The 25,009-nt window shown below is 41.3% G+C and overlaps 1 protein-coding gene across 1 annotated transcript in view; it reads right to left on the bottom strand.

Moving 5' to 3' along the window:
* Window positions 1-23,515, bottom strand: part of brinp1 (bone morphogenetic protein/retinoic acid inducible neural-specific 1) — a 170,677-nt gene extending 147,162 nt beyond the window's left edge. The window contains exon 1 of the mRNA XM_049604572.1: window positions 23,059-23,515. The gene's annotated coding sequence lies outside the window, so the exon portion shown is untranslated. The remainder of the gene's footprint in view (window positions 1-23,058) is intronic.
* Between the last annotated feature and the right edge of the window lie 1,494 nt (window positions 23,516-25,009).

The raw sequence follows: 25,009 nt of genomic DNA, 5'->3' as shown, positions 1-25,009 counted from the left end.
GAAAAAAAAGTGCTCCCATCTCAATCCCTTGCAAATTAAGCATTGCAAAGCTAAACCGCTCCGTGTTACGTATGCCTCGTGTCAGCGCTGTGCATGAATATCAATATTCTAAGGGTGTTTTGTTCAGTGCCAGGCTCAATCTCCCTCACAGTTAGAATGAACTTACTCTATGTCAACTGCAATTAAGTGTCATCTATTAACCTACAGTATGCCATTTGCAATTTACTGTTGCGGTGTCCATTACAGCTTCTTTTCCATGAAGACGCGCATAGAATACCTCTATTTGTCTCTTCTTTATATTCAATGCTGCACTACTTCTGTGGTATACCACAGAAACAACCCATCCCACCCTTTTAAAGAGTCCTTCTTATATATATAAGAAGAACTCTTTAAAAGGGTGGGATGGGTTGTTTTATTTGCTTGTAGTTTCAGGATGAATTGGGTGCATCTGCCGTTTAGACCTAGGAGCGTTTTTAGTGATTGCTCTGCAGTGCCAAGGACAATGACAATTAACTCACAAACTGGATGGAAATAGTTCATTTGGATGTATATGTGAGTTTGTCTGTCTAATTGCAGATGAAATACAATTAGCCGATGTATCTGAGAGATACATCTCTGTAGAATTATAGTAAAAAAAAAAAAAATGGAGGTCAGAGTTTTTTTTATTACAGTTTATTTGTGGGAGATGTTATCACGCCATGGCTCTCAGTCGTTTTTACAGAGTGCTTCAAATGAGAGGTGCTTCACTGTATCTTAGACGAGAGACCTAGTGAAAAGGTTACAGCTTTGGGGGGGATGCTCTGTCATATACAGTGCACAAGCACGCTCACATGCACGCACATAGTCATACAGTATATAGATCCCCATGCGCAAAGGCATCCTGAGCAGACATTTTCAGGCCTGATATGACTAAAAGGATTGTGAATTTTTGCTGAGAAAAGCTCTTTCTTTTCTGCACCACATTTCGTCTCCTCTTCTTGGGAGGTTATCGTTTGCAAAAACGTGCCCTTGATATGGGTTATAGCAGCCAACTTGTACCCATTTCCCATGTTAAGATTGAAAATAGAGTGCTCTTGACCTCTTGCCTTTGAAATTCTACTGTCGCTGTATTCCTCCCCTAAGCTGTCCTCTTTTCATCCCGTAGCTCAGAGGCTTTCGCCACGAGGCTAGCATTTTCATTTCCCATGCTCCAGCGTTTCTTTGGCCTCCTTCCTTTCAAAGATGGAACCAAACTGAGTCATAAGCCATGTAAAATGCATGTCCTTATATAGAGATTTAAGTCAGCTGTGGTTATGAGCACCAAGTAAAAGCTCAATGCATGATAGCCAATAACAACATGCCCACAGCTGCTTAATAATTCACAGACCAATTTTTCCAAATGTGTGCTGTGAGCCACAGAAGAACAGGGGTGATTTTCTGAGTTCTTCTTCAAATGGTTATGCTCCAATAAAGACAGCAAATGCCTCTTTACAATCTAAGTGTTCATGAGGTGAAATAGCAAGAGGTAATCCTACCTTTCTTTAGGGTATAATGCACGTACTGTATATTACATGGTAATTAAGTTAAAGCTGCTATATTTAGATTTTTGAGAATGTCTGACTTTGGCACCCCCCAGTGGCAGTGTCTAAAAAAAAAAACAGGCTTCACAGCAATCATTCAGCGGTTCATTATACAGTTTACCAAACTCTTTCAGTAGATGAGAGCTTAACATTAGTCTTTCTAATATTAGAAAAATCTAGGGAAAAAAAAACCAAAACACAGTCACCGGACCTGAACCCAATCGAGATGGTTTGGGGTGAGCTGGACCGCAGAGTGAAGGCAAAGGGGCCAACAAGTGCTAAACACCTCTGGGAACTCCTTCAAGACTGTTGGAAAACCATTTCAGGTGACTACCTCTTGAAGCTCATGGAGAGAATGCCAAGAGTGTGCAAAGCAGTAATCAGAGCAAAGGGTGGCTATTTTGAAGAAACTAGAATATAAAACATGTTTTCAGTTATTTCACCTTTTTTTGTTAAGTACGTAACTCCACATGTGTTCATTCATAGTTTTGATGCCTTCAGTGAGAATCTACAATGTAAATAGTCATGAAAATAAAGAAAACGCATTGAATTAGGTGTGTCCAAACTTTTGGCCTGTACTGTATATATACACATATATATATATATATATATATATATATATATATATTAAGAATGGCAAAAGAGAGATTATTTTTTAGGTACATGAAGGAAAAAGGAGGGAGGAGCTGACGTAAACTAGACTGAGATATATTCAACCTTCTCTCACTGCTAACTTGTCAAGTCCAGACTTAAGCACCTAAGCACCCTTTAGCATCTGTAAGAGATAAATGGTGGGCAGGTCAAACAAACACAGGACTTTCACCTGGGAGACTGCTGTTTGTGTCCCGTGTGAATCCAAAAATGAACAAGTTATTTTGAGAACGTAGTGTAGTATGTCACATGACATGTCACTTCGTTATTAAGAAACGTAAGTATTTTAACCCAAACCATGATCTTTTTTGATAACCTAACATGTGCAGTACCATACGCACATTTGCAAATCCTAGGCTGGTGAAGGAATGACCTGCCCTTCTCCTCCCATGATTGGCTAGTACTCGTTGCCTTCATTGGCTGGATTGGTTAAGGTTAGGATAAGAATGTTAGGGTAAGCCAGTAAGAGGCAGGGTAAGGCCCCGATCACACAGAAAGCATTTTAGCAGCTGAAGGCAGCTTTTCGTAATTATTTTTAAAGAGAATGAAACTGTTTGCTCGGGGATTTTGCGTTGCAGTGCGCCTCGTGTTTCTGCGCTCTAGGTGCCTGGTGTTTTTGCCGGAACACTCTGAACTCCTTGAGTTGAAAAAACGTCAACTTAGAGCAGAAAAGCACCCCACATCTTTTTTTTTCAATAATCTTTTTTCCATTGTCCAATCAGATGATTTGAGAGGCAGGCCGTCTGTGGTGGTCACAACAAGTTTACAGTTGATAAACAATGGAGGTAGCGGTTGCTGAACACCACAAGTTATACGGCCGGACGATAGACAGCAGGTTGTCAAACTGCCCCCGAGTCATCCTAAAATACACCTGGAAACGGTCATCATCTAGGTGAAGCTCCTGGACCAACTGGTGGTACTCCCCGTGATCCACCCTCTTTTTTAGGGTCTCATGTGCCGACACAGATCTCCGTTTCCCTGTGCCCGACAAACTATTTGCTGACAGCCTCTCACCCTCAACCAGAGCAACAGCAAGTACCCTCTGCCTGAACATTTTAGGAACTAGCTACTAATTACTGTCAAAAAAAACAAACAAAACAAAAAATTGTAGATTGGTTACAGAGGAAGGCAGAGTAAGGTGGGCTTCCCTTCACTATCATAGGATTTGCACATTTGCATTCTATACCTTAGTACCATACCGCATTGTACGTACTTTTGTTGCCTAAACTTATGAAGTAAACCTACATAGACAGTTTATTTTGAAACTACAGATGCATTTACGAAGTACAAACTGTACATTTCTAGTTTATTTTAAAAGGAAAGACACTATGCATGTATTGAGTGGAAACTGACTGGCCGTCCCTGAGGGTCTAAAAGTGTTGCTAGAAGGCTACCCTGAGCAGCATAGTTTGACATGTAGGGCCTCTAACCAAGCGTCAATATTTGACATGTTGGGAGTAAGAATATGTCGATGTATTTGTTTTAACACAAGGTAGCGATTGGAACTGTAAACATTATGAATTCTTAATGACTAAAGCAGATGTTTTCAGAGCTATACCTTTCAAGCCTACAGGCAGGGTTTGATTTTCAAATTATACATTTAAAGTGGATCATTCCTCAAAGGTATTATAACTGATAAGTGGACAATGGATGGCTCTCAGTGTAATATTGTAGCTTGCTGATTCTGCCATTGTGTCAGACTTTCTTGCCAGAGGAGTTCTGATGATGGGTAAAGATGGAAGGGCAACAAGGTGATGAGAGGAAGAATATTTTTAAACACAGACAAAGCAAAACAGCTGAACATCACAGTGACATCATGAGAATAACAGAAAAAGGCCTCTGCCTATATGTAAATCTCCTGTCTTGTTTTCTAATTTGAATCCGGTTTCAGCCTGTTTTACTGGTTCAGACGATAATTGTTGCTGTGAAGATGTTTTTGCCATCATGTCCAGAAGAATCAAACTTTTGGTTGTTGTGGAAACAGTAATCTGCTCTAATAACTGCATGTATTTCAGTGGGGTTTTTTTTAGATGGCAAGCTGTGTGTGGATCCCAGTGTGAATTTCTGGATTGTACCCAATCTACTGTTCATATGAAGTATCAGTTTATGTGTGTGTGTGTCTCTTTTGCAGGCTCCGGGCGGTCATCATGGATCAAAGACTGACTGCTTGGCTTTTTTTTGGAGAGCAAATGTGGAGAAACCTTGTTCACAGTAATGTTATGCTGTTTAGAGAAATTATGCTTAAGTGAGGCTCCCGCTGGGAGAACCATCTTTGTCTGGTCTGGAAATAAGCTTTGGTAATCCATTTCCTCTTTTGTGACAAGGCTCTGGCTTGGTGGAATCATTGTTTTCACACTATGTGTTAGTCTGCTGTGCGTCTGGTACAACTTTTGAAAGGGGTGGCAAGAGTGTTTTCGTTTAAGTCCCCAAAAAGGCGACCGGAGGCACTGGGAAGCAGTGAGCCTTTGAGGAAGTTGAATGGGTTAATAAAGAGCGCACTGATTAGTGATTATCTCCCATGTGGGTAAGAGAGAAGGAGTGAATTTTAGGCTGACTTGATTGGATGATGAACTACGAGGAGGTTGCCTTTTGAATTTTAAAGTGATGTGATAATGGAGGGAGGTGGGAATGAAAGGACTGCAGCCAAGAGGTGTGGCTTGGAAGGAGTAATGAATGAAAGAGTAGCCTAAAGGTGAAAGAATTAAAAATGAAGTAGTCTTCCTTATTAAACTTTCGCTAAGCTCAATTACAATGATAAAAGGCTTGTCTGATGAACCATTCGAACAAAAGATCATTGCAACAGAGCATCAAAGTACAAGCACATTTTTACAAAATCTCTCCTGAGCTCAACAGTACGTTGGCAGAATATAATCTGATGTCACTATCCATGTCTCTTTTAAATGTGATCTGTTTTCAGAACTGCTGTTCCGTCACTGTAGCCAGATTGTTATCCAGCCAAAGGCTACTACCATTGCACTTTTTTTTTTTTTTTTTTTTTTTAATGCTCACCACTGTGACTTGAATATGCCGCGTTGCCTGTTCTCTGCCCTACATTGGTGTCATGTTGGTGTGCTGAGTCTGCAGGAACACCAGAGAGGATACTGCTCGGGCTAGCTTCACCTGGACTGGCCTCTCCATCATTAAAACTAACAACACCGGCTCCATCAGCAAGCCGGCACACAGGTCTTTGGGGGATGGTACACGTGTGTGCTTTTTGTGAACGTGTGCATATATATGCAAATGTGTGCTGGTCCTTGTCCCATTAGATTTAATCAATGTTTTTCTGTCGGAAAAAAACATGTTGTTTGTGTATCTGTGTGGTTGAGTGAGCAGCAGTGTAGGATCGATGAGTGGAATCAATGAAACACACATCTGTAATGTGTCATATTTTACAGAAGGCTACACATATAATCACTTAGGTCAACAATGGCATGATTAAGTGACAGTATGACAATGTGGACAGTGTTTACTTACATACATAATTCCTGATTGCTGCTGCAGTAATTACATTAGAATAATCACTTTAGCTGAACCATCTTTTTTCTGACACTCAGTTACCTTCCCCAGTTTTGAGGCACGTCTTTGGTTAAAGGGATCTCTCAAGTGCTATTTATCAGTCTAGACTGTTTTGATCTGAGCTGTTGAGTTGAGGATATTGGCCGTGGAAATGTCTGCCTTCTGTCCAATATAATACAACTAGATAGCACTCAGCTTATGGTGCCCAAAACACCAAAAAATAGATTTGAAATACTCAACAGCAATGTCTCTTTCCTGAAATCATGACCTGGTTACTCAAGATAATCTACAGACCTTGTTGTGAGCAGTTTTATGAGAGAACTTTTTTTCTTTCTAGCAGACTATACTCGCTAACAAAAGTGCAAAAGAAAGCATGCACCTATATACATCCACTGGCTAGCTAACATTACAATTTAGCCAAGGAGGACACCATTAATGTTTACATTTTGTACTGTCACAAGCTTGAGGCTCTCCTACGAGTAGATGCACATTTCCTTCTGTGCAATGATACAGTTGGCAGGTGTAGTTTTGTTAAAAGAAAATAGTTCCCACATGAAACTGCTAACAACAAAGTTTGTGAATTATTAGCCGAGTGCCATCTAGTTCTATTATATTTGAGAGAAGGCAGACATCTCTATGACTGATATCAACAACACTCTGTAACGCACACCAAAACAGCACTGCAGGTAAGGGTTCATTTATGCTTAGCGTTAGACACACAGATGGAGACGGACAGAGCCTATCTGTACTCTGCGTTCATTTTGTCCGTATTTGTGCACAATTTCTAATAGGGCTGTAGTCTCCTGGTCGACTAGTCGATTATTTGGTCGCTATGCTCTCCTCCGATCAAATTCTCATTAGTCGTTGTTGTTGACAGAAAGTTGACAGAAAGTTGAACTCGGCCACCCTCACGCTCAGCGTTGCGGTGACGCAGACCTCCTGTCTGTTTCTGTAAGCTGAAATCATTTCCCTCAGTGGAAACGAAGCTTGTATTTACTTGTATTTCACAGATAAGAAACAATAAATTGTGAAGACAGTAAAGCCTCCACTAAAATAGCATTTTAAGTTGTGTGTGTGATTTATCCTGGCTTCATATGAACACAGTAAATCATCGCTCATAGCTAGGCTAATATATACAATGTAAAATGCCATAGGCTGGCGCTAATAACGTTAGCATGTTATATTCGCTCGGAAAACGTATTCAGTATAAGACAGTTGTTTTGTCGGTGAATGTTGTGAGCTGTAATGGAGCCAAATTATGTACCGTTACCTTTGTTACATGTTGCTGTTGTCCCGGGTTTTATATGAGAAGAAGAAAAGATTGCTAGACGCTAGGCTAATCTATACAATATAAAATGCCATAGATTTGTGCTATTAACGTTAGCATGTTGTACTGGTGGGGGAAATGTGTCCAGATAAAGAGAAGTGTTTGTGTGTCAGTTCTGAGATTTATAGTGAAGCCAGTTTGCGTACTTGTGTTTGAAATTGTCTCTATTAAGCCATATTTAATGTGTGTTTTTAATCAACTAACGTTATATAAATAAAGTTTGATTTGAACTAAACTTTACAGCACTTAACACAGTCCTCCAACGCCGACTAGTGTTTTGGAACTGCAGAGTGACACAGACACACCACCGCAGTAAAAATAACGTGCAGATTTTTTTTTTTCCCACAACTAATCGATTAGTTGAAGATTGTGTGCGACTTTAGTCGATCAAGATTTTCTTTGGTTCATAATTTCTAAAAGCTTACGGATAGTTGAGGTGGAGCAGTTCCACCAGAGATTGTGGGGGCAGTGTAGCATAGTTCAAGCAAAAAACGACCACAGGAGATGATAAAGAAATTCAAATGATGGCGGAACGGAACAAATCAATAATATAGTGAGAAGAATTCTCCCTTCACATGTCGCAGTTTATTTAATGGCCGAACAGACAACCACTATCAACAATGCTGCCTCCATTTAAAGGAACAATATAAAGACCTCCTCTACCATCTCCTCATGTGTCTTTGTGTGAAACTTTTGACTCTGCCCTCTATCGCCATCTTTTGGCTGTATCCATGCCATCATAAAGGACACATGATGGTGTGAGAGCAGTGACGTTTATAACATTAACAGTGAAAAATATGCATTTTTGATAATGGGGTGAACTGTACCTTTAAGGGTAGTGTCAGAAGCCTTCATAATATCAACTCAGAATCAGGGGAAACAAGAACATTTGAAGGCAACCGTGCAGGAAAACATATTTTCACCACACAGCAAATGTCGAGCAAGCATCGTATAAAACAATGATGTAACTTTAACATCACAGTATGTCGAATACCCACATCAGTGTAGCATTACATCCATAATTCATTTTTGGGGAATTAAATATAGCCAAACACGTTCACAGTGAATCACAGTATACAGTGGCTGATTAAATCATATATGAGATGCCTCTGTATTTACAGTGCACGCTGTGCATCCTCTCGCAGTCAGCACACTGTCAGCAGTTTGATTCAAACACAAATCTGACTGAAACACAAATCATTCCCCCGTCTGGCTCAGGCATGCTTGTCAGATTTTGCAGGGTTTTTTCGTGCTAAAACGGCATTTCAGCGGAACAAATAGGCCCACTGTGGGCTGATTCGTGATTCTTTATTCATAGTTCAAACACTTAGGATCTGTCTGTGTCTGTCTTCTTTGTGTGAAGAACAACATATAAGACTGATTATAATAATCCTGCCACTTGGTGATTTCATGTTACTCCAAAATTAGAAGAGGACTGTTAATGGAGTGAGGTGCCAGGTTGGCACAGCGCTGGTGGCACTGCAGTTAGTTGAGAAAACAAATTATTCATGTTAAAAGACTCAATCAATGTGTATTTCCAATGCCTCTGCCGTTTTGATTGAAGCCAACAAGTGTGTCACCCACTGAAGTGTTTCGGAATTAATCAAATTGGGAATATTTTGATGTATTTTCTCCTGCATATGGATCGACTCAGTAGGGGTATCCAGTTTTACCCAATTAAGATAGAATCAACAGAGAGAGAATGACCTGCATGTGTTTGGCTTCATGGGTCTGGATGTTGCATATCCATTAAAAGACTGCAGCGAAAATCAATGGGAAAGAAACACGTCTCTTTTTACTGAGGTTCTCAGTCTGGTTTTTTTTTTGCCAGATATAATCTTGAGCTAAAATCAAAAGAGGTATTAAAACACAACATTTGGCCTTGCTTGCATCTCCATCAGCTGATTTATGTTATCTGATACACAATCATCCCAAAGCATAATATAATTACCCCCAACATTTCCTTGATTGCGTTTGACTCAGTGCATAGCAAGCCCAGAGGGAGCAGCATAAAGACCTGCTCTGCTTTACAACTGAATTTCACATTATTACAGTTGTTTTAGTTCATCTAAAAAATCAAATTAGTTCACATGTCCTTTGGCAAGCCTTTTTTTTTTCACGCTAGCAGAAAAGCTTGCTGAAGATTCCCTACGTTCCCCTTAACCCCACATCCTTACTAAACCTCTTGAGCTTAGAAAACCAGTTCCATAATTGTCCTCGCTACCTCAACCACCATCTCTTGTCAACCCCTTTCCCCCTCTCCCCTCGCTCATGTATCCCCATACTCCCCATCTCTGTCAACCCGAGTCCCCTGAAAGAGGATCAGGAGAGAGGCCCCCTCCAATTTCTCTCCACCTCTAATAGGCACTTCCTTGTGTTACATGATCACTGGGTGTCAAGATTAAAGAATGGCTACTGCTTTCCAGGGCAGACATAGATAGGAGACAGAGAAAATAGCACTCCATAATTACTGATAAATCGAGCACACTGCCTCCTCTCCTTCCACTTCCTCCCTATCCACCTGGCCCTGATGTCAATGTGAGGGGCTGAGCAAGTTAAGCCGAGAAAAAAGTTGACCACGCCAGCCACTTTTTTTGCACTGCTGATATTGCAGTTAAGTTCGGCCAATTCAGGTCCAATTGACTGAGTTGGAGCTTTTATTCACCCTCCAATCGTCTCCTCTTTGAAGTGCGACTTGCAGTACTAGACTCACTTAAGGCAGCTGCAGCCAGAGCACAATGGCACCGGCTTGCACTGCACGAAACTATACCATACTACACTCTCTACCGAACACAGGTAAGCCGCTATTATAAACATACACTACAAGTTTTGCCTCCGGCCTCTGACAGGGTTATAACCTACACAGGGTGATGGATGCACAACAGAGCAGGCATTCCTCTCTACTGAAAACTACACATGTGCAGTGTGAGGGACAGCGGCTGGCACCAGCGGTAAAGAATGGCCAGCTGGTTGGGTCTCCTCCCTCCAGCAGGCAATCACAATAGGTTGCCAGGTGGCAACCCACTGCCATTGTTTATTAGTAATCCCAACAGCCTTCATGGAAACCAAAGTAGAGGCAAATGGAGTCCAACAGTGCATGACAGCCTCTGCTGCAGTGAGACTGTTTTGTTCCATCCTGTCATATTGGAGAATTTGAATGTTTAGTTGAGTCGGCAGGCAACCAGGTGGGGATGAGGCTGCGGGCATTACCATCACAAGCAGTCTACCTATGAAATAATGAGGTAAATACAGTATGTAACGCATGGGCCAGAACCTTCATCTTGGTGATGTAGATGAGCTGAACCAGGCCCAAAGAATGGGCCATGTGTATGTACTGCATTAGCTTGATATCAAAACTGACTTGATTGGAGAAGTGGCCTGTGGTTGCTAAGTCTGAAACCAGGCACAAGTGTGTCTTTTTGAGATCGATATCATGAACAAATGCATACATAATGTTTGGTTTGTTTGTGTAAGGAAAACCATAGTTAACTATCCTTAATTGTGATGCATGTAAAGTGCTGTCCCTAGTACACACCAGACACGTCGCACTACAGCTTGTTAACAGACAACCACACAAAGTTAGTACTACTTTTAAGATCTGCGTTAGCTTAAAATCATGTGTTGACACCCACTAATTAAAGTTCTCACCTGAAAAGCTGATCTCCAGAGCTATGACTCACCAAGGCAATGTCTTTTTGGCCATTGTCTTTATAATGATGTAATTGTGGGTCGTGTAGCTCAGGATATTTCTCAACCTCAACAACGAGTCTCTTCTCATCCATTCTTCATCGTACATGAGACACAGCAGCAGCTACAGAGTTCTCTTTATGCATCCATGATGAGCAGAGGAGTTGAGCTGCCATAGGAGCAGAGGAAGGAGCTGCTATGGGCGCTGGTATGTGCAAGCAGAGAGCGAGTGGGGGGAAAATGTATTGAATTCTGGGGGCAGCGAGGCTGGAAATAAGACGGTGGTGTAAAGCGCAGTGTGCTCGTTTGGCTGTCACCGGTGTGAGGTTGTACATCGATAATAATTGGTGGTGGTTGCTGGTGTGTTTTGGCCTTTAGCTAGCTCAGTGGTGCTAGGCGAGCTAGCAGTAGACACAAATTTCCATCTGTGTGGTGATATGGTTAGTGGCTGTAGTTCGGTAGAAAGAAAATAGTCCTACATAATTTCTGGAAAAAGACATTGCTGTTAAGTTTTTCAAATGGTTCTTTTTGGCCCTTTGAGAACCACAAGCCCAGTGCCTCGTAGTTCCATTACATAAGAGCGAAGGCAGACATCTCTACAGCCGATATCTCCAACACTCTGCGACTCACAGCAAAACTATCAAGACTGATAAATAGCACTGCAGATAAGAGGAAAATTATGTATTTCTGATTTAGGGGCAAACTGTCCCTTTAACTTGGAATTTAATATGAAGATGCCTATATGACAGTGCAAAGAGCAGCAGCCATCTCAAAGCATATTCCCACTTATAAACATGTTAAGTACAATTATTAATAATTAAGATGTTACTTTAAAAACTGCAAAAATGTTTTTGCAATCCGCAGTCCCCAATCTGTCCCATAAATTTGCCCCACTAAGTTTCTACTTAATTTGATTCAACATTTTGTCTATTTTTACTAGTTCTCTGGCCACAGTTCCCTCTCTACTTTTAAATATGCAATGCTTGATCCTCTTTTCAGAACCCGTGCTGACAGTTGACCTAACCCTCTTTCTGCAAACTATGAGCGCTTTTGTAGCTTGACCTTTTTCATCCAGGATTAAAAAGAAAAACTTTTAATAACACAGCTGGTATTCTTTATGGGTGAGAATAACATATTTGCCGTTAAGTGCCCTAAGATGACACTAGGATTTTTTTTTCTTTGTTTCGCTACAAGGTCTTACGATTGAACACTATTTTATTTCATTGTGGAATGAAAGTAATGGTTGTACAGTGTAACCATTAGTGTTGTAGATGCTAGCTTCTCAGTAGATTTCTTCATTAGAGTTAGTCTAAGATACACAGTTCCATCTCCTTCACTGTCCTTCAGTTAACATCTGCTTGCTTGTTTCATCTTCAGTGGACACTACATGTGGGATTTAGCTGGGTTCAGTTTTAGTTCTTGCTTTTTTGAGATGTTTAAGCCCTCCGCCCCCACTTTTAACTGAGAAATACTTGGAAAAAATAGCAGTTTTTCACTTTAAGTGATCTTGGAACATAACAGCAGAGACTACAGGCCACAGCAAACCATCTGCACATAAGTTATTATCTTGTAATGTCATAATAATTTCATAATTTCAAAGCACGGAAGGTGGAGGCTCTCAAGCTGGTTCCATTTTTTACACATTGCAAACTCTGCATGAAAAACAGCAGACCTTGATAGTTGCAATTAAAGTTAGCAATATTGATGCCATCGCGCTCAAACATTTCTTAAAACATAATGACTATAGAGGCCGAGCAATAACAGCAATATGCGCAGGCCTGGAGGTGATATAATATTTTATTTATTGTCTGTTAATCATATTCTTCATCCTGAGGCAAATTCAATTTATATTCCATAATGTCCAAAACAATATTACAGCCTTCCGGTGTGAACTTGCCTTTTAAACACAACTAGTCGTGAAAAATCAAACTACAGCGGTGAGTCCACATCATTTGAAAAGACAGGTCATAATGAAACTCAGTTAATATTTTCTTTCTCATCATTCATTCATTGAGTAAATTTGAAATAACCATTGCATGAATGATAAGCAGAAAATTAAGCTGACCAAATACATGAGCACCGGTTGAAGACGTGATACAAGGTTATAAGAGTAACCATAGCAACAGCCTTGAAGGCAATGCCAAATGATCACAAATATGCCTGGATCTCCAGTCAATATCCTCCAGGCTATGTGTGACAGGATGCGGTGCTTAGGCAGTAAAGCTCACATACTAGGAATGCAAATGTACTAATGGTTCACCCATTGGGACGTGTAGGATTGACATTAGTGAACATGAATGATCTGTGTTTAAATTCTAATTAATATACATGTCAGCTGCGGTGGCAGATGTTCAGCCTCAGCCACTCAAAGGATGCTCAAAGTGCAGGAGACACACACACATATACCGGCACAGGCAAGGTCAGGTACATAGAAAAAATCTATAGGCTGGTACTTCTGTGAAAGTGCTGTGTCAGGCCATTCATGTGCTACTTCTGGAGTCAGAGGCGCAGCGCCTTTTACAGCACTAAGTTGTTGCAGAAAAAGAATGCAGCGCTAATCAACTGTGTCTCCTGCAAATGATGTCCATTTTGCTTCAGCAGTTACATTTTAACGAAGCATAATGCTGCCCGGATGATGTTTTCAGACGAAAGCATTTAGCACTGTATTGTACTGTAAATATACATACACTGCCAGTGATTTTACACAGCTGATCATACAATATCCAATCATGCCACTCAGATAAGGCGTGATGGTGCTTTGTAACATTAATGTGTCTTATACTGCAAAGTCCTCCAAATTAATTGACAACATACAGTGTTTACAATGGACTCTAGAACGACACATGGAAGTGTCTTCTAATCCAATGGACCCATCTGTACGACAACATCATTTGTCTGCACCTTCCAAAACTGTCACAATACTGTTGAAACTTGTTTTTATGGTGGTCAAGGTTTGGTTAGGTTTAGGGAAAGATCATGATATGGGTTGAATTAAGTACACTGTTTAGGTTAGGCAGACATCATGGTTTGGGTTAAAATGACTACTGACTTAAATGACTACTACATTAAGGTTGGGGGACCTTTGCTGTCATGGTTACTAGAACAAACGTGGTCAAGGTTAGGAAGCAATTTTGGTCATGCTTTTTAAAAAACGCTGATTGTCAGTTTTGCTGACTCCATCCAACCCTGCATCGTCCCCACACGTACACTGACGCTCTAAAATAACTAGGGCTGACCTGAATGCTGTGAAGATTCAAAGCTTCAATCCTTGCCATGATATTTGATGTCTAAATCAATATTCATATATTTTGTTTTGTTTTGGGTTTTTTTACCAGTGAAAAGCTGGAGAAACTTTAAAGTGTCGGATACAAATGAGGCCAGTCAGTGACCTCCGATTCAAGCAATTACTCTAGCTGTCCATTAAGGAGAAGGAACAGGTGAGATAAATTGCAGACGGTTATCCACAACTGGCAAATGTAGTAAAACACATGCTTTGCATCTATTGATATGAGTTATTATTATGAGTTATTAATAACTAACAGAAACAATGCGTGCAATAGTCCACCTTCCACCTTCTCTTCCCCCTCCCTATTACGGTCTCTCACACACACACATGCAGTGGTGCTAGGTCCTACTAAAATCAGGTTCGTTAATTGGCGTACATGAATATGATTGATTATCATTACCCTCCCCTTCTCCCACTGGTAGCGTTGCATCCCATAGAAGCTTTAAATATTTACAAGTAATTACCACTGAAGCTTCAAAGCCCCAAAAATGGTATTCGGGACAGCCCTAATAACATCACCTGACTTCCTGTGTTGTTCCCATTATAATAACAACAGCTGCTAGAGGGTTTGTCACTCTAATGTAAACATAGGGCTGGGCAAAATACCAATATTTTATCAATATCGTGATATGGGACTCCATAGCGTCTAAGATTTGGATATGGATACACTGTAAGTGTTGTCTTTTACTGGTTTTAAAGGCTGTATTACAGTAAATTGATTTAATTTTCTGAACTTACCAGACTGTTCTAGCTGTTGTATTATTAGCCTTTAATCACTTAGTCATTATATCCACATTACTGATGGTCATTAATCCAACAACTCATTAGCTATTTTGTGAAAGCAGCAATAGTCAACCCCAGAATATTGTGTCAGTATTAATAAAGAGGTATTTGGTCAAAATAGATGCTTAAGACACATCCTGGGAATATACTGGCCAAATACAACAACAAATGAGGAGCTCTGGCAAACCACACAACAAGAACCACTTGAAGCACAAGTCAAACGCAGGAAATGGGGCTGGATCGGGCACACCTTGAGGAAACCCCCCCTCCAACATGACCAGACAGTCCTTATCCTGGAACCCACAGGGGAAAAGAAAGCCGGGAAAGACCAAAGAACACCTGGAGAAGGTCTGTCGAGGCAGAACTCAAGGAATCAAGAACATCCTGGAAGGAAATAGAGATCGCCCAACACCAAACCAGCTGGAGAAAGTTCGTGAATGACCTATGCTCCCCAAGGAGCAAAAGGGTTCAAGTCTAGTAAGTCATCCATCCATCTTCTAACCGCTTCATCCTCTTGAGGGTTGCAGGGGGGCTGGAGCCTATCCCAGCTGACATTGGGCAAGAGGCAGGGTACACCCTGGACAGGTCGCCAGACTATCACAGGGCTGACATGTAGAGATAGACAACCATTCACACCTACGGACAATTTAGTGTCACCAATTAATCCCCAATCTGCATGTCTTTGGACTGTGGGAGGAAGCCGGAGTACCTGGGGGGAAAACATGCAAACTCCACACAGAAGGGCTCCCGCACCCAGAATCGAACCAGGAACCCTCTTGCTGTGAGGCGACAGTGCTAACCACCACAACACTGTGCCGCCTCAAGTAAGTCATTTGGTCAAAAATATCACATTTGATTTTCTCCATATCACCCGGCCTTACGTAAACATACGCCAATTTTGGGCACTTAAATGATTGATGCTGTCATACTAGGAAAGTCTCCTTATTCAGCAGTAAGTTAAAGCTGCCGTTATATTTACGTAAAGAGGTGCATGTCTGAAAGAAACCTTATACAGTAAAGGAAATCACAGTATTCACAAAATGCAATTTGTGGTAAAGGAAATTGAATTTACATAATTTGTTCCTGTAGCTTGTAATCAGTAACAGGTTACATACTAATTTGAAATTATGTTACAAGTAAAGTCCCAAGTTGCTACTAATAGACAAAACAAAATCAGTATATGCATACTGATCCAATAGCAGTTTATCTGCAATAAAATTGTTGAGTTAATGTATATATTCCTGGCAGCTTAGCCAGATAGGAGAGCTTTTTACAGTAGCAACCAATATCATTCCACTCCAATTTGAATACTTAAATCTGATCAGTCATTTGCAGCATTGTCAGCTGCTGCTGCCCCGAGCTGCAATATAGGTCACAGACGCTGGGAGCCACTGGCATGAGCTAACAGTGCATTGACTCACCAGCATCACATCGGTCATGGGTCAGTCTATGAATCTACCCTCTCTCCCAAATGACTGCTCCACTGTTGAGTGTCTCAAAATTGGGACACATACTGTATGTACTGAAAATAGCAGCTTTTCATCTTCATCCAGGCCTCGTATTATAAATCCCAGTCTATTTGAAATGTTTTAGCAAATGTTTTTCTATTCTTAAGGAATAATTGGAGGTACCTAAAATGTTCCAGCGGGGAGTGCTTCTCGCTTGCACGTCAGCACAAGGAAGATTGGAAAAGATTAAAACATTCTCTGTGAGAGGCCTAATTAAAATTGTTCAGAAAGATTATTGTCCCATGATTGTTCATATCTTAAATTGAGGCTTTTTGCACTAGCAGACACTTAGCTGACTCATAGAAATATGTAATACTTTAGATTTGTTTATGAACTTTAACACTACATGTGGATCTGCAGGATATGACACATATTTGAATCCATTCCTTGAAAAATGCCCACGAAAAATTGAGTTATATACCTAAAATATATCTGATTTCTCATGACATGTGGATGCATTTGTTTAAAGATTGTGCCTTTGAGTCATGAAGTGAGTCTTTCTTGGAGAGAGTTTAAACTGCCATGTTTATCAGTCATGGAATGAGTGCTGGGGCTCTTATGCACTTGAATATGACCGTCAAAATGACCACATTTTTGGTAATTTTTTTTGCCAGTCAAATCTGATCCTCTCAACCCCTTGTAGCGCTTGAAAGTGTGCTCCCTGCTACGACACTGACAGTTGTCCAGAGGAGTCCAAAGCAACTGCTTTTTAAGAGGGGCTCAATTTCCTTAAGATGTGAAATCCCCATCACAATCTTGTCCGTCCATAGTGATCCAAACCCATTATGAAAGACAGAGACTCACACAGTACAGTCAAAGTGCTGGCATTGTTTTGTTGCTTGCCTGTAGTTTGTTTTTCCCATGATGCTCCAAAGGCTGCGCTCAGTAGGTGAATAACTATATTTACATACAAAAAATAATGCACCCATTGCTATCAATTGGAAGTAGGGCAGAGATCTAATAGAACTGATAACTTGATACCTTGTAATTAAGCTCTGCATTAATCTGTACTAATAATTTGATTAACAATGATTACAAATATGCAAATATACTTGATAATAATTTGATTTAATGTTTTCAGTTGTTTGTTTCAGCTGATCACTCAAAGACTTATCAATCACTTATCACAGTGCCCTGCCACTGTCAAACTCTGCTTCAAGACAACTTCTGTGGAGAGAAGGGAATAATATATGCCACTGATGCACCTCTGGAAAGAAAGTGTTTTTTTATGACAATACAGGATTTCTATCCTGAAAATCTTCGGTGGATCTGAGCTATTGTTTTCACTGTGCAGCCTGGAAATCACTGTCTGTGCAGTGGCAACTGCACCGTAGGCCCCTGTAAGCTGTGAATACCACAAAAACACTGAGCTGTGATCAACCAGTTGGACGTGCGCCAGAGGAGTTGGAAGTTTGTGCACTGACTTTGGTAAAGCATGAGGCTAGAAGATTATCATTCGCACACGGTGCCCAGAGCAGTTTGGGTTTGTATTATTGTGCTGAAAGGGTTTGTTTGGATTCTGAGCAATTGGCTAAATCTTGGAAAATAAGTTTAATGTTAAATGTGACTTGACTACAGTTTTCTTTAACCTTCATACAGTATGATGAGAAAGGCACATGAGCAGAGATGTTTATATGCAACTGATTTACAATGATAACTGGCCAATGAAGGAAGCAGAATGACATTTACACAGTGAAAGTACAGTGGGCGACATGGGCAAACACGCTACAACAGCCTAAGACATTAACATAAGGAGAAACATGCTGCAGTTTCAGAGACAATGCCAATTCAAAAACACATAGCTCCCCTTAGAGGCTGGAGAACTTTGGTTGTTTTGACTGGATATGTTTTCAAAGTTTGTGCATTTTCGACTTTGCATTGCTTCTGTATTTGTAGCATGTTTGCTATAGTTGTATAATTGGTTTCCTACAGCATGATATTTTTCATTTGCAGCATTTTTCCATTGTCCTATTTGTTCTGGATTTGTTTACGTGTTTTTGAATTGGCAGTGTTTCTAAAACTGCAGCACATTTCTCCAAATGGAAATGTTTAGGGTGGTTGTAGGCAGAGAGAAGCCCCAATGAAATGATGTTATCATTATACTTAAGTCACAATACAATATTATTGTGATTTTAAACCAATATGCTGAGTATTGCGATAAAATATATTGCAATTTATTACCTTTTTTCAACTCCAAAATATGTCCCTAAAGGAAATATTTGTCAACATCAGCAGTTTTATTGAATAAAATAAAGTAGTTAATCTATTTATATCCCTTCAGTTATTTTTTATTGCAGGAAAATGTATCTAGCAAACTGAAAACGCAATTGATTATATTATTCGAAAAGGCTACCAAAAGTTTCATTTGTATTTCTAATATTAATAATTTATATAATGAAAAAAAATTGATTCTTGGTGTCCATGTAACGATATGATATTGCCACACAGAAAGATCGCGATACTATGGTGTATCGATTTTTCCCTTCACCCCTAATTGTAGAGCATTTAGCCTTGTTGGCCACCATATAAAAGTATATTATATTTGTGTAAAAAATACTTGGATTAACATATTTTTCTAATCTAAACCAAGACATTTTAGAGGCCTAACCTTGACCCGACATTAATTGCATTTTTTGGCCACTTGGGGGCAGCACCGAGCTGCAAACACAACACTGACATATTGTCAGTTTCTAGAGCTGGTCTTCTGCATGCTTTAGTCGCCGTAAGGGGACACTGCAGAATATAACACTGAAAAATGTTCACACAAACATATATGTTGCCTGTGGTAGTTGTGTAGATATATTCAACACACAGCCCATGTATGATATATTAACATGATATCCTGACATAGTATTGCACACAAGATTACATTTCCCCCAGAATGAATTTTTATTATGGCTACCCACAAAATTACAACATAGATGCAGCTGGAAAAAGAAAATCTCCACAACAGATTTACCAATCGCCAAATTCTGGTCACAGCTGCATTTCATCTCCATACAAATTGGAGCCCTAAGATATTTTATGACAGAGAAGCTTGTATTTTGTTTAAGATACCTTAGACACAACTCCTAGACTGAAGCAGATCAAATTACATTGCCGGAGGGAACATGGGAGGCAACAGTGAAGCAAATTAAGTTTAAAGGTTCTATGTGTGATTGCTGGCCAGTGCAGACTTCTATTGTTCAGTGATGTGAGAGACCACAGCAAATCAAAACATCTCTCTCCCTCTGCCTCTCCTACTCACAGTAACACGGGGCAGAAAATTCAAATGGATGCACAACCGCAGCTATCACCGAGCCAGCAAAGACCAAGGCGGTGTCAAGCAAGATAAATGACTGTAGTTATTACTGTGTTGTCAGACTTATCATATTTTAAGGAGTAATAACTGAGGTTCCCAGCAGTGTTTAATGACACAGGGTTCAGGTTTGTCGAGGCTGGATTTAGCATCACTGTTCTACCCGCTGTCTCCTACCTAAAACCCACCAAATGTTAGGTCAAGATGAATAGTTTGCAGAGGACTGTGAGTGTTAACCAAATATGCGAGGTCTGATCTTTCACATTAGGAAGCGGAAATATTCAGAGCAAGTATGCAAGGTGGATTTTCTTCGCTTGGCTTCACCCACAAACATTCAGCAGCCACCGCTGATACAAACGACTCAAATTATGCTATTTCATACTAATAACATTAAGGTGATCTGCTGATTTTCTTCTGAACCTAAATGCCAGGAAGTGTTGCAGAAATTATGATTCCAGTGCAAAAAACTGCAGCTCCTGCAAATGAACTTAATAATTAATGATTTTTACGTAACATCATATTCAGGTTCATCAGCAGTCAGGAGGTGAGCCACAGTAGGCTTTGCTTTGAGGAAGTGAAAGTGCATAAATATTTGTCTTATAAAATATTGATTACCTTTCGCTTAACTTTTGACTTACTGATTTATTTCTTGATTGTATGATGAAAACGGTGCCTGTGTCCACTCACTACTGTGAGGTAAGAGGAAGAGGACGGTAAGTCATCGTCTATTCAGACGATGACTTGCTGTGTGTTGAATGCCTAAATAGTTTATAACAATAAGTTTACTGCTTTTCTGAGTCTGCTTTCATCTTCCCTGAGGCGTCACACAGAGCCCAGAATGAGTGGATCCAGTGCCTGATAAAGACGGCGAAGACTAGTTAGACTGCAGGCTAAGTTTTGAAAAACCATGGTTGTCTTCTTGGATGTTTTTAAGGCCATTGTCAAAGAAAAAAAAAACTTAAAACATAATTTCCTTCTGGAATTGTTAATCAAAGCTTAACATGGCTTAAATTTCATGGTGTGCAAGAATGCAATTAACCACTTGTGATCAGCTACCAACCCCTTTAATTATGAGCCTTACGGGGTGAGACTTCTTTTTGAACACCGTACTGTACAAGCAAGGCCCCATGTGGTCTTGCAGGGACTGATCGCAGCAGCACATAGGTCAGACAGCCCCTAGTGGAGGTCAAACGATTCAGCTGCCTCTACTCCAAAATACTGTAAGCTCACCAGCCCTTCTGTGAGGATTTTGTCACATGTCATTACGTGACCCCGTTGTTTGTTTCCGATAAAAACAGATTTTTTTTTTTTTTTCAAACCCTCTCGGGAGGCAGCCTTCTGGCCACTACAGCTGCAGCCAGCCCCCACATAAAAACAATGTCGTGCCAATACAGGAACACAAAGACAGTGACAGAGAGGAAGGGAGAGGAAGAGAGCTGGTGGGTCCTGCCAACACAAGACTACTGTTCTCTGTCCACCACAGTTTGTAAATAATATCCTTATCGCAAGATACTATACATAGAGCGGTGTGAATTCTATCATCCTTTCCTTCTAATTATATTTGGTGTTTATTCCCTCCCCCATTTAAGAATCCCAGCCACATGCTTTACAGACAATTCATCGGTAAGTTGCACTGCCAGGGTTTGCAAAAGGGACCTCTGCTGCTGAATGTTCCCTTTTCAGTCCTTGAAAGCATCATCAACATTGGGTCATCTAAAGCCATGACACAAATATAGCTTTAAGCTACTGCTGGCATTTTCATTTTGGCAATGTGATGTGGAATGCCTTCCCTCTGAAAATGATTACATGTTGCCAGCGTTTTGCCATTGAAAAGGCCACCAGATTGAATGAGGCATACTGAATAAGGCAGCTTTTCTTCTGCAATTTCCGCTGCCAGTGTAATTTTCTGCACTGCACATTTGGAAGACGAGGGCAGGACAATAGTGCGGGATGTATTGACTTGCTGTCAATATAATGTTAATTTCAAAAAAGCATAACTTAAAGTTCAGTGTGCAGGGTTATTCCTAGCACACAGATTTTTGTTTTGCTCTGTAAAGGCTAAGCTATTCAGTTAGATGGAGACCTTGCATGAAGTGTGGCCTGCACATATAGTGTCTTGTGTTAAGTTATTTTTCCCTCCTCTCTGGATATATCTGTTAATACAACGTGAATGTAGCTAATTAGTCCCGCTTTCCAAAAAAGAAACAATGCCAAACAAAACAAAAAAAAACTGCAGTGGCAGTCATGGAAGTGCAGATAAATGCTTCCGGACCAATTTCAAACAGAAGCCGCTTCTCTAATTTCAGAGTTGGTATCAGCACCATACACAGCTATCTCGCCTTGAGCCACAGAATGACACCTGGTGTAAAAGAGCATGAGCTCCCCTCGCAGTTAGTCAGTGGAACAGCAATCAAAACAACTTGAGGGAACACGGAACGGCAACTTTGCCTCACTGGTGACACACACGCGCGCGCGCGCACACATGCACACGTATAATAAAACAAGCATTGTACGTGCTTGCTTTCTTTTTCTGCACGCGCGCTCAGAGCCACGTCCAACACAGACCCAGCACGTACACAGACACACACATCCAGCTGACTATCTGTTTTCACAGAATTCCTAACAGGCAGTAATTCATCCAAAATGTGCACAGGGATAAAAACAACAGGAAGCATGAGCGCAACTCATTCCACATCTGGGATGACACTCACTTTAAGTTCATGGATCGTGCAGTTACCGGGATCAACACGGGGTGTGCAAAAAGCCACGACTGGACTGCAAACGGAATGAGCCTGAATACAAATATTGATGCCGACTGCACAGTGATCTGCAGGCCTGCTAATGCACCTCCTTCACTCTCAGTGTTGCCCCTGTAATGCCATGCACTGAAGCCGCGGCAGCTCTGCGTAATATGCCAACACCAAAAAAAAAAAAAAAAAATTCAGATCATTGTTTTACTCCCGGTGTTTTATGCTCCTTTATGTCCGCACTTCTGCAGCATCACCGCGGGAAGATGCTGCCTCACAACGTGCACCGGAGGACGCAGTCGGGCGCACATAATCGAGAGAATAACTCATTTGCATAATGTTTTGGGGGAGATGATGGGGTTTAAAAAGATTACAAGAGTCATGATATTATTTTTAATAGCCCCCCTCAGAAAACGCTCCGTCGACGCTCAGTCCGGGCGGAGCTTGAAAAGGACTTGCACACCGATTATTTGAAAGGTAGCTTCACATTGAGAGGAACAAATTGCCTCCATCCTGAAAAAGGACACAACCGGCCACCTCAGTAACATGCTGACCACGCAACATCGCCATAATTGTGCCACAATATAGCCCTGCCTACCCGACCACTACCTCGTGGTCAGTGATGGACAGAAAAAATATATATATAAGATACCCTGGTATTATGTTAGAGGTTCAAGCCGGGATACGCGTACTTACCTAAAACTGACTCTCCCCTCTTAGCTGTATTTGTGGTCCAAGATTTCTTAGTTCTCTAGCCAACAACTTCTGCTGGAGCATATGTATCCAGTGCTCATGCTGGTGGCTCAGTCGGTGATGTTGGATTGCGGATGATTTGGCAATCCTTTTCATGCTCAAGGGAAAAAAATCCTCCGTTTCGGCGTGGTCTCGGGCATTGGCGCGCAGAGGAATAAAGTCATGAAGTCCGTCAGGAGGGGAAGGAGGAAAAAGGGAGCTCTGGATGGGAGATTTATGCCGACGTGTTTGAAACTGTTCTGCTCTCTTTTTTTTTCTCACCGTAGGAGCCGTTTGCGGGTGGAGAGGTGTGGGATGGATATCTAGGAAGGGAGGCTGGGATGCACAGACTGAGGGCGAGAAAGGGGAGGTACAAAGAATACAGTCTCGTATTGTAGAGGACGGTCATGGCAGACAGTAAGGGGTGGGTCTGGACTGTATGAGGCGGAAGGCGAGGGGACTGAGGGTGGATGAGGATAAGGAGCCGTGTCGTGACTTTTTCTCTGCTGACAGGTGAACAATTACACCTATAGGCTGTAGGGTGAGCGCCACAGACACACTTACTAATTAAAGGAGGGAAAAACTGGGGGGAATCTAAGCATAGAGGAGGACAGGCTGTGGGATTCATGCGTGAGAAATACTGAGAAAATTGAACAAAGTATGAAGGTGGTGGGTGCCACAGAAGGTGCCACAGTGTGCCACGTGTAGGCTGTGCACTTTGCATAAAATACAACGTGACTGTATGACTGTGGTAATGTAAACTTGGAATGACTAACCTGAAACTCTCTTCTTAAAAATCCCCCATAGCCCAGGCTCTGTGGAGTCTGTAACTTTACCTACAAGTGAAGGGAACAGCGGTGGTCGCTGTCCATGGTGCTGAAACACAGCTCAAAAGTTCATCCTGCTGGGTGCTCTCCACGATGCTCAAACACAATCTCATTTAAAGTGCTTGTTTTTGCTGTCCATGGTGCTGAAACACAACCTAAGTTTGGTCCTTTTGGTTGCTGTCTGTGATGCTTAGGGCACATTCACACCAGGATAGTCTGGGGGGACTCGGTTCGGTTTGGAATGTCGAAAAATCTCACACCTTAATTTGGTTCGGTTCATTTTTGACACTGCACTTTTTAAAGTGTACCAAACTGCCTGGACCAAGCCACGCAGTTACAACAGCTGCTTGTTTGGGGGCAGTATTGCCCGAAACGACCACTGAGCAGGAAGGAAAAAAGCACGAGGAAGAAGAAAACGCAGCTCATCGATTGGCCAGGACCAAAAACGGAAGTCGATATATAGTCTTCTGACCATATAACAATAAGCGCCTGCACCTCCTCACTACTCCACGTCTGCCCACGAGACATTTTCCAACTTTTCTTTTTACCTCTGCTTCTCCCAGTTCGCGCTGTTGGCTTTGTTTTTATTGTACACAAAATGCACTGCGCTGTACGTCACTTCCTCTCTTTGGTTAGCTGCATAGTCCGTTTGCATTTCCCACTGTAAGCGAACCGCACCAGGGTTCACTTGCAAGTGAACCGAGACCCCAAGTTGTCAAGCGGACCAGGGTTTGCTCGTTTGGTCCGCACCAGAGTTCGAATGAGCGCTCACACCACTCCAAATGAACCGAACTATCCGTGGAAGTGGACCAGGGTTCATTTATAGCAGACCAAATAGCTCCAGTGTGAATGCAACTCAAGAGGCCTATGGTATTGATGGATTTTACGTCTATTCACAATGAACATATTACCTGAAAGTGTCCAAAAGTTGCTCCAGAAGACAGAAGGTCAACATGCTTTGAGAGGTGTCCATATTCAAAAAACCATTGGTGAGGACCAATGACAATCTGAACTGAATCTCAGTTGAAGCAGTGAGTTTATGGAACAGTTGTAGTGACGAACTGTTTTAAAGTAACATATATGAGAGT

The sequence above is a fragment of the Epinephelus fuscoguttatus genome, linkage group LG18, assembly GCF_011397635.1.
Source record: "Epinephelus fuscoguttatus linkage group LG18, E.fuscoguttatus.final_Chr_v1".
Lineage (NCBI taxonomy): Eukaryota > Metazoa > Chordata > Actinopteri > Perciformes > Serranidae > Epinephelus > Epinephelus fuscoguttatus.
Note: the sequence above shows the minus strand (reverse complement) of the source record. Positions and strands in the feature narration are given on the sequence as shown.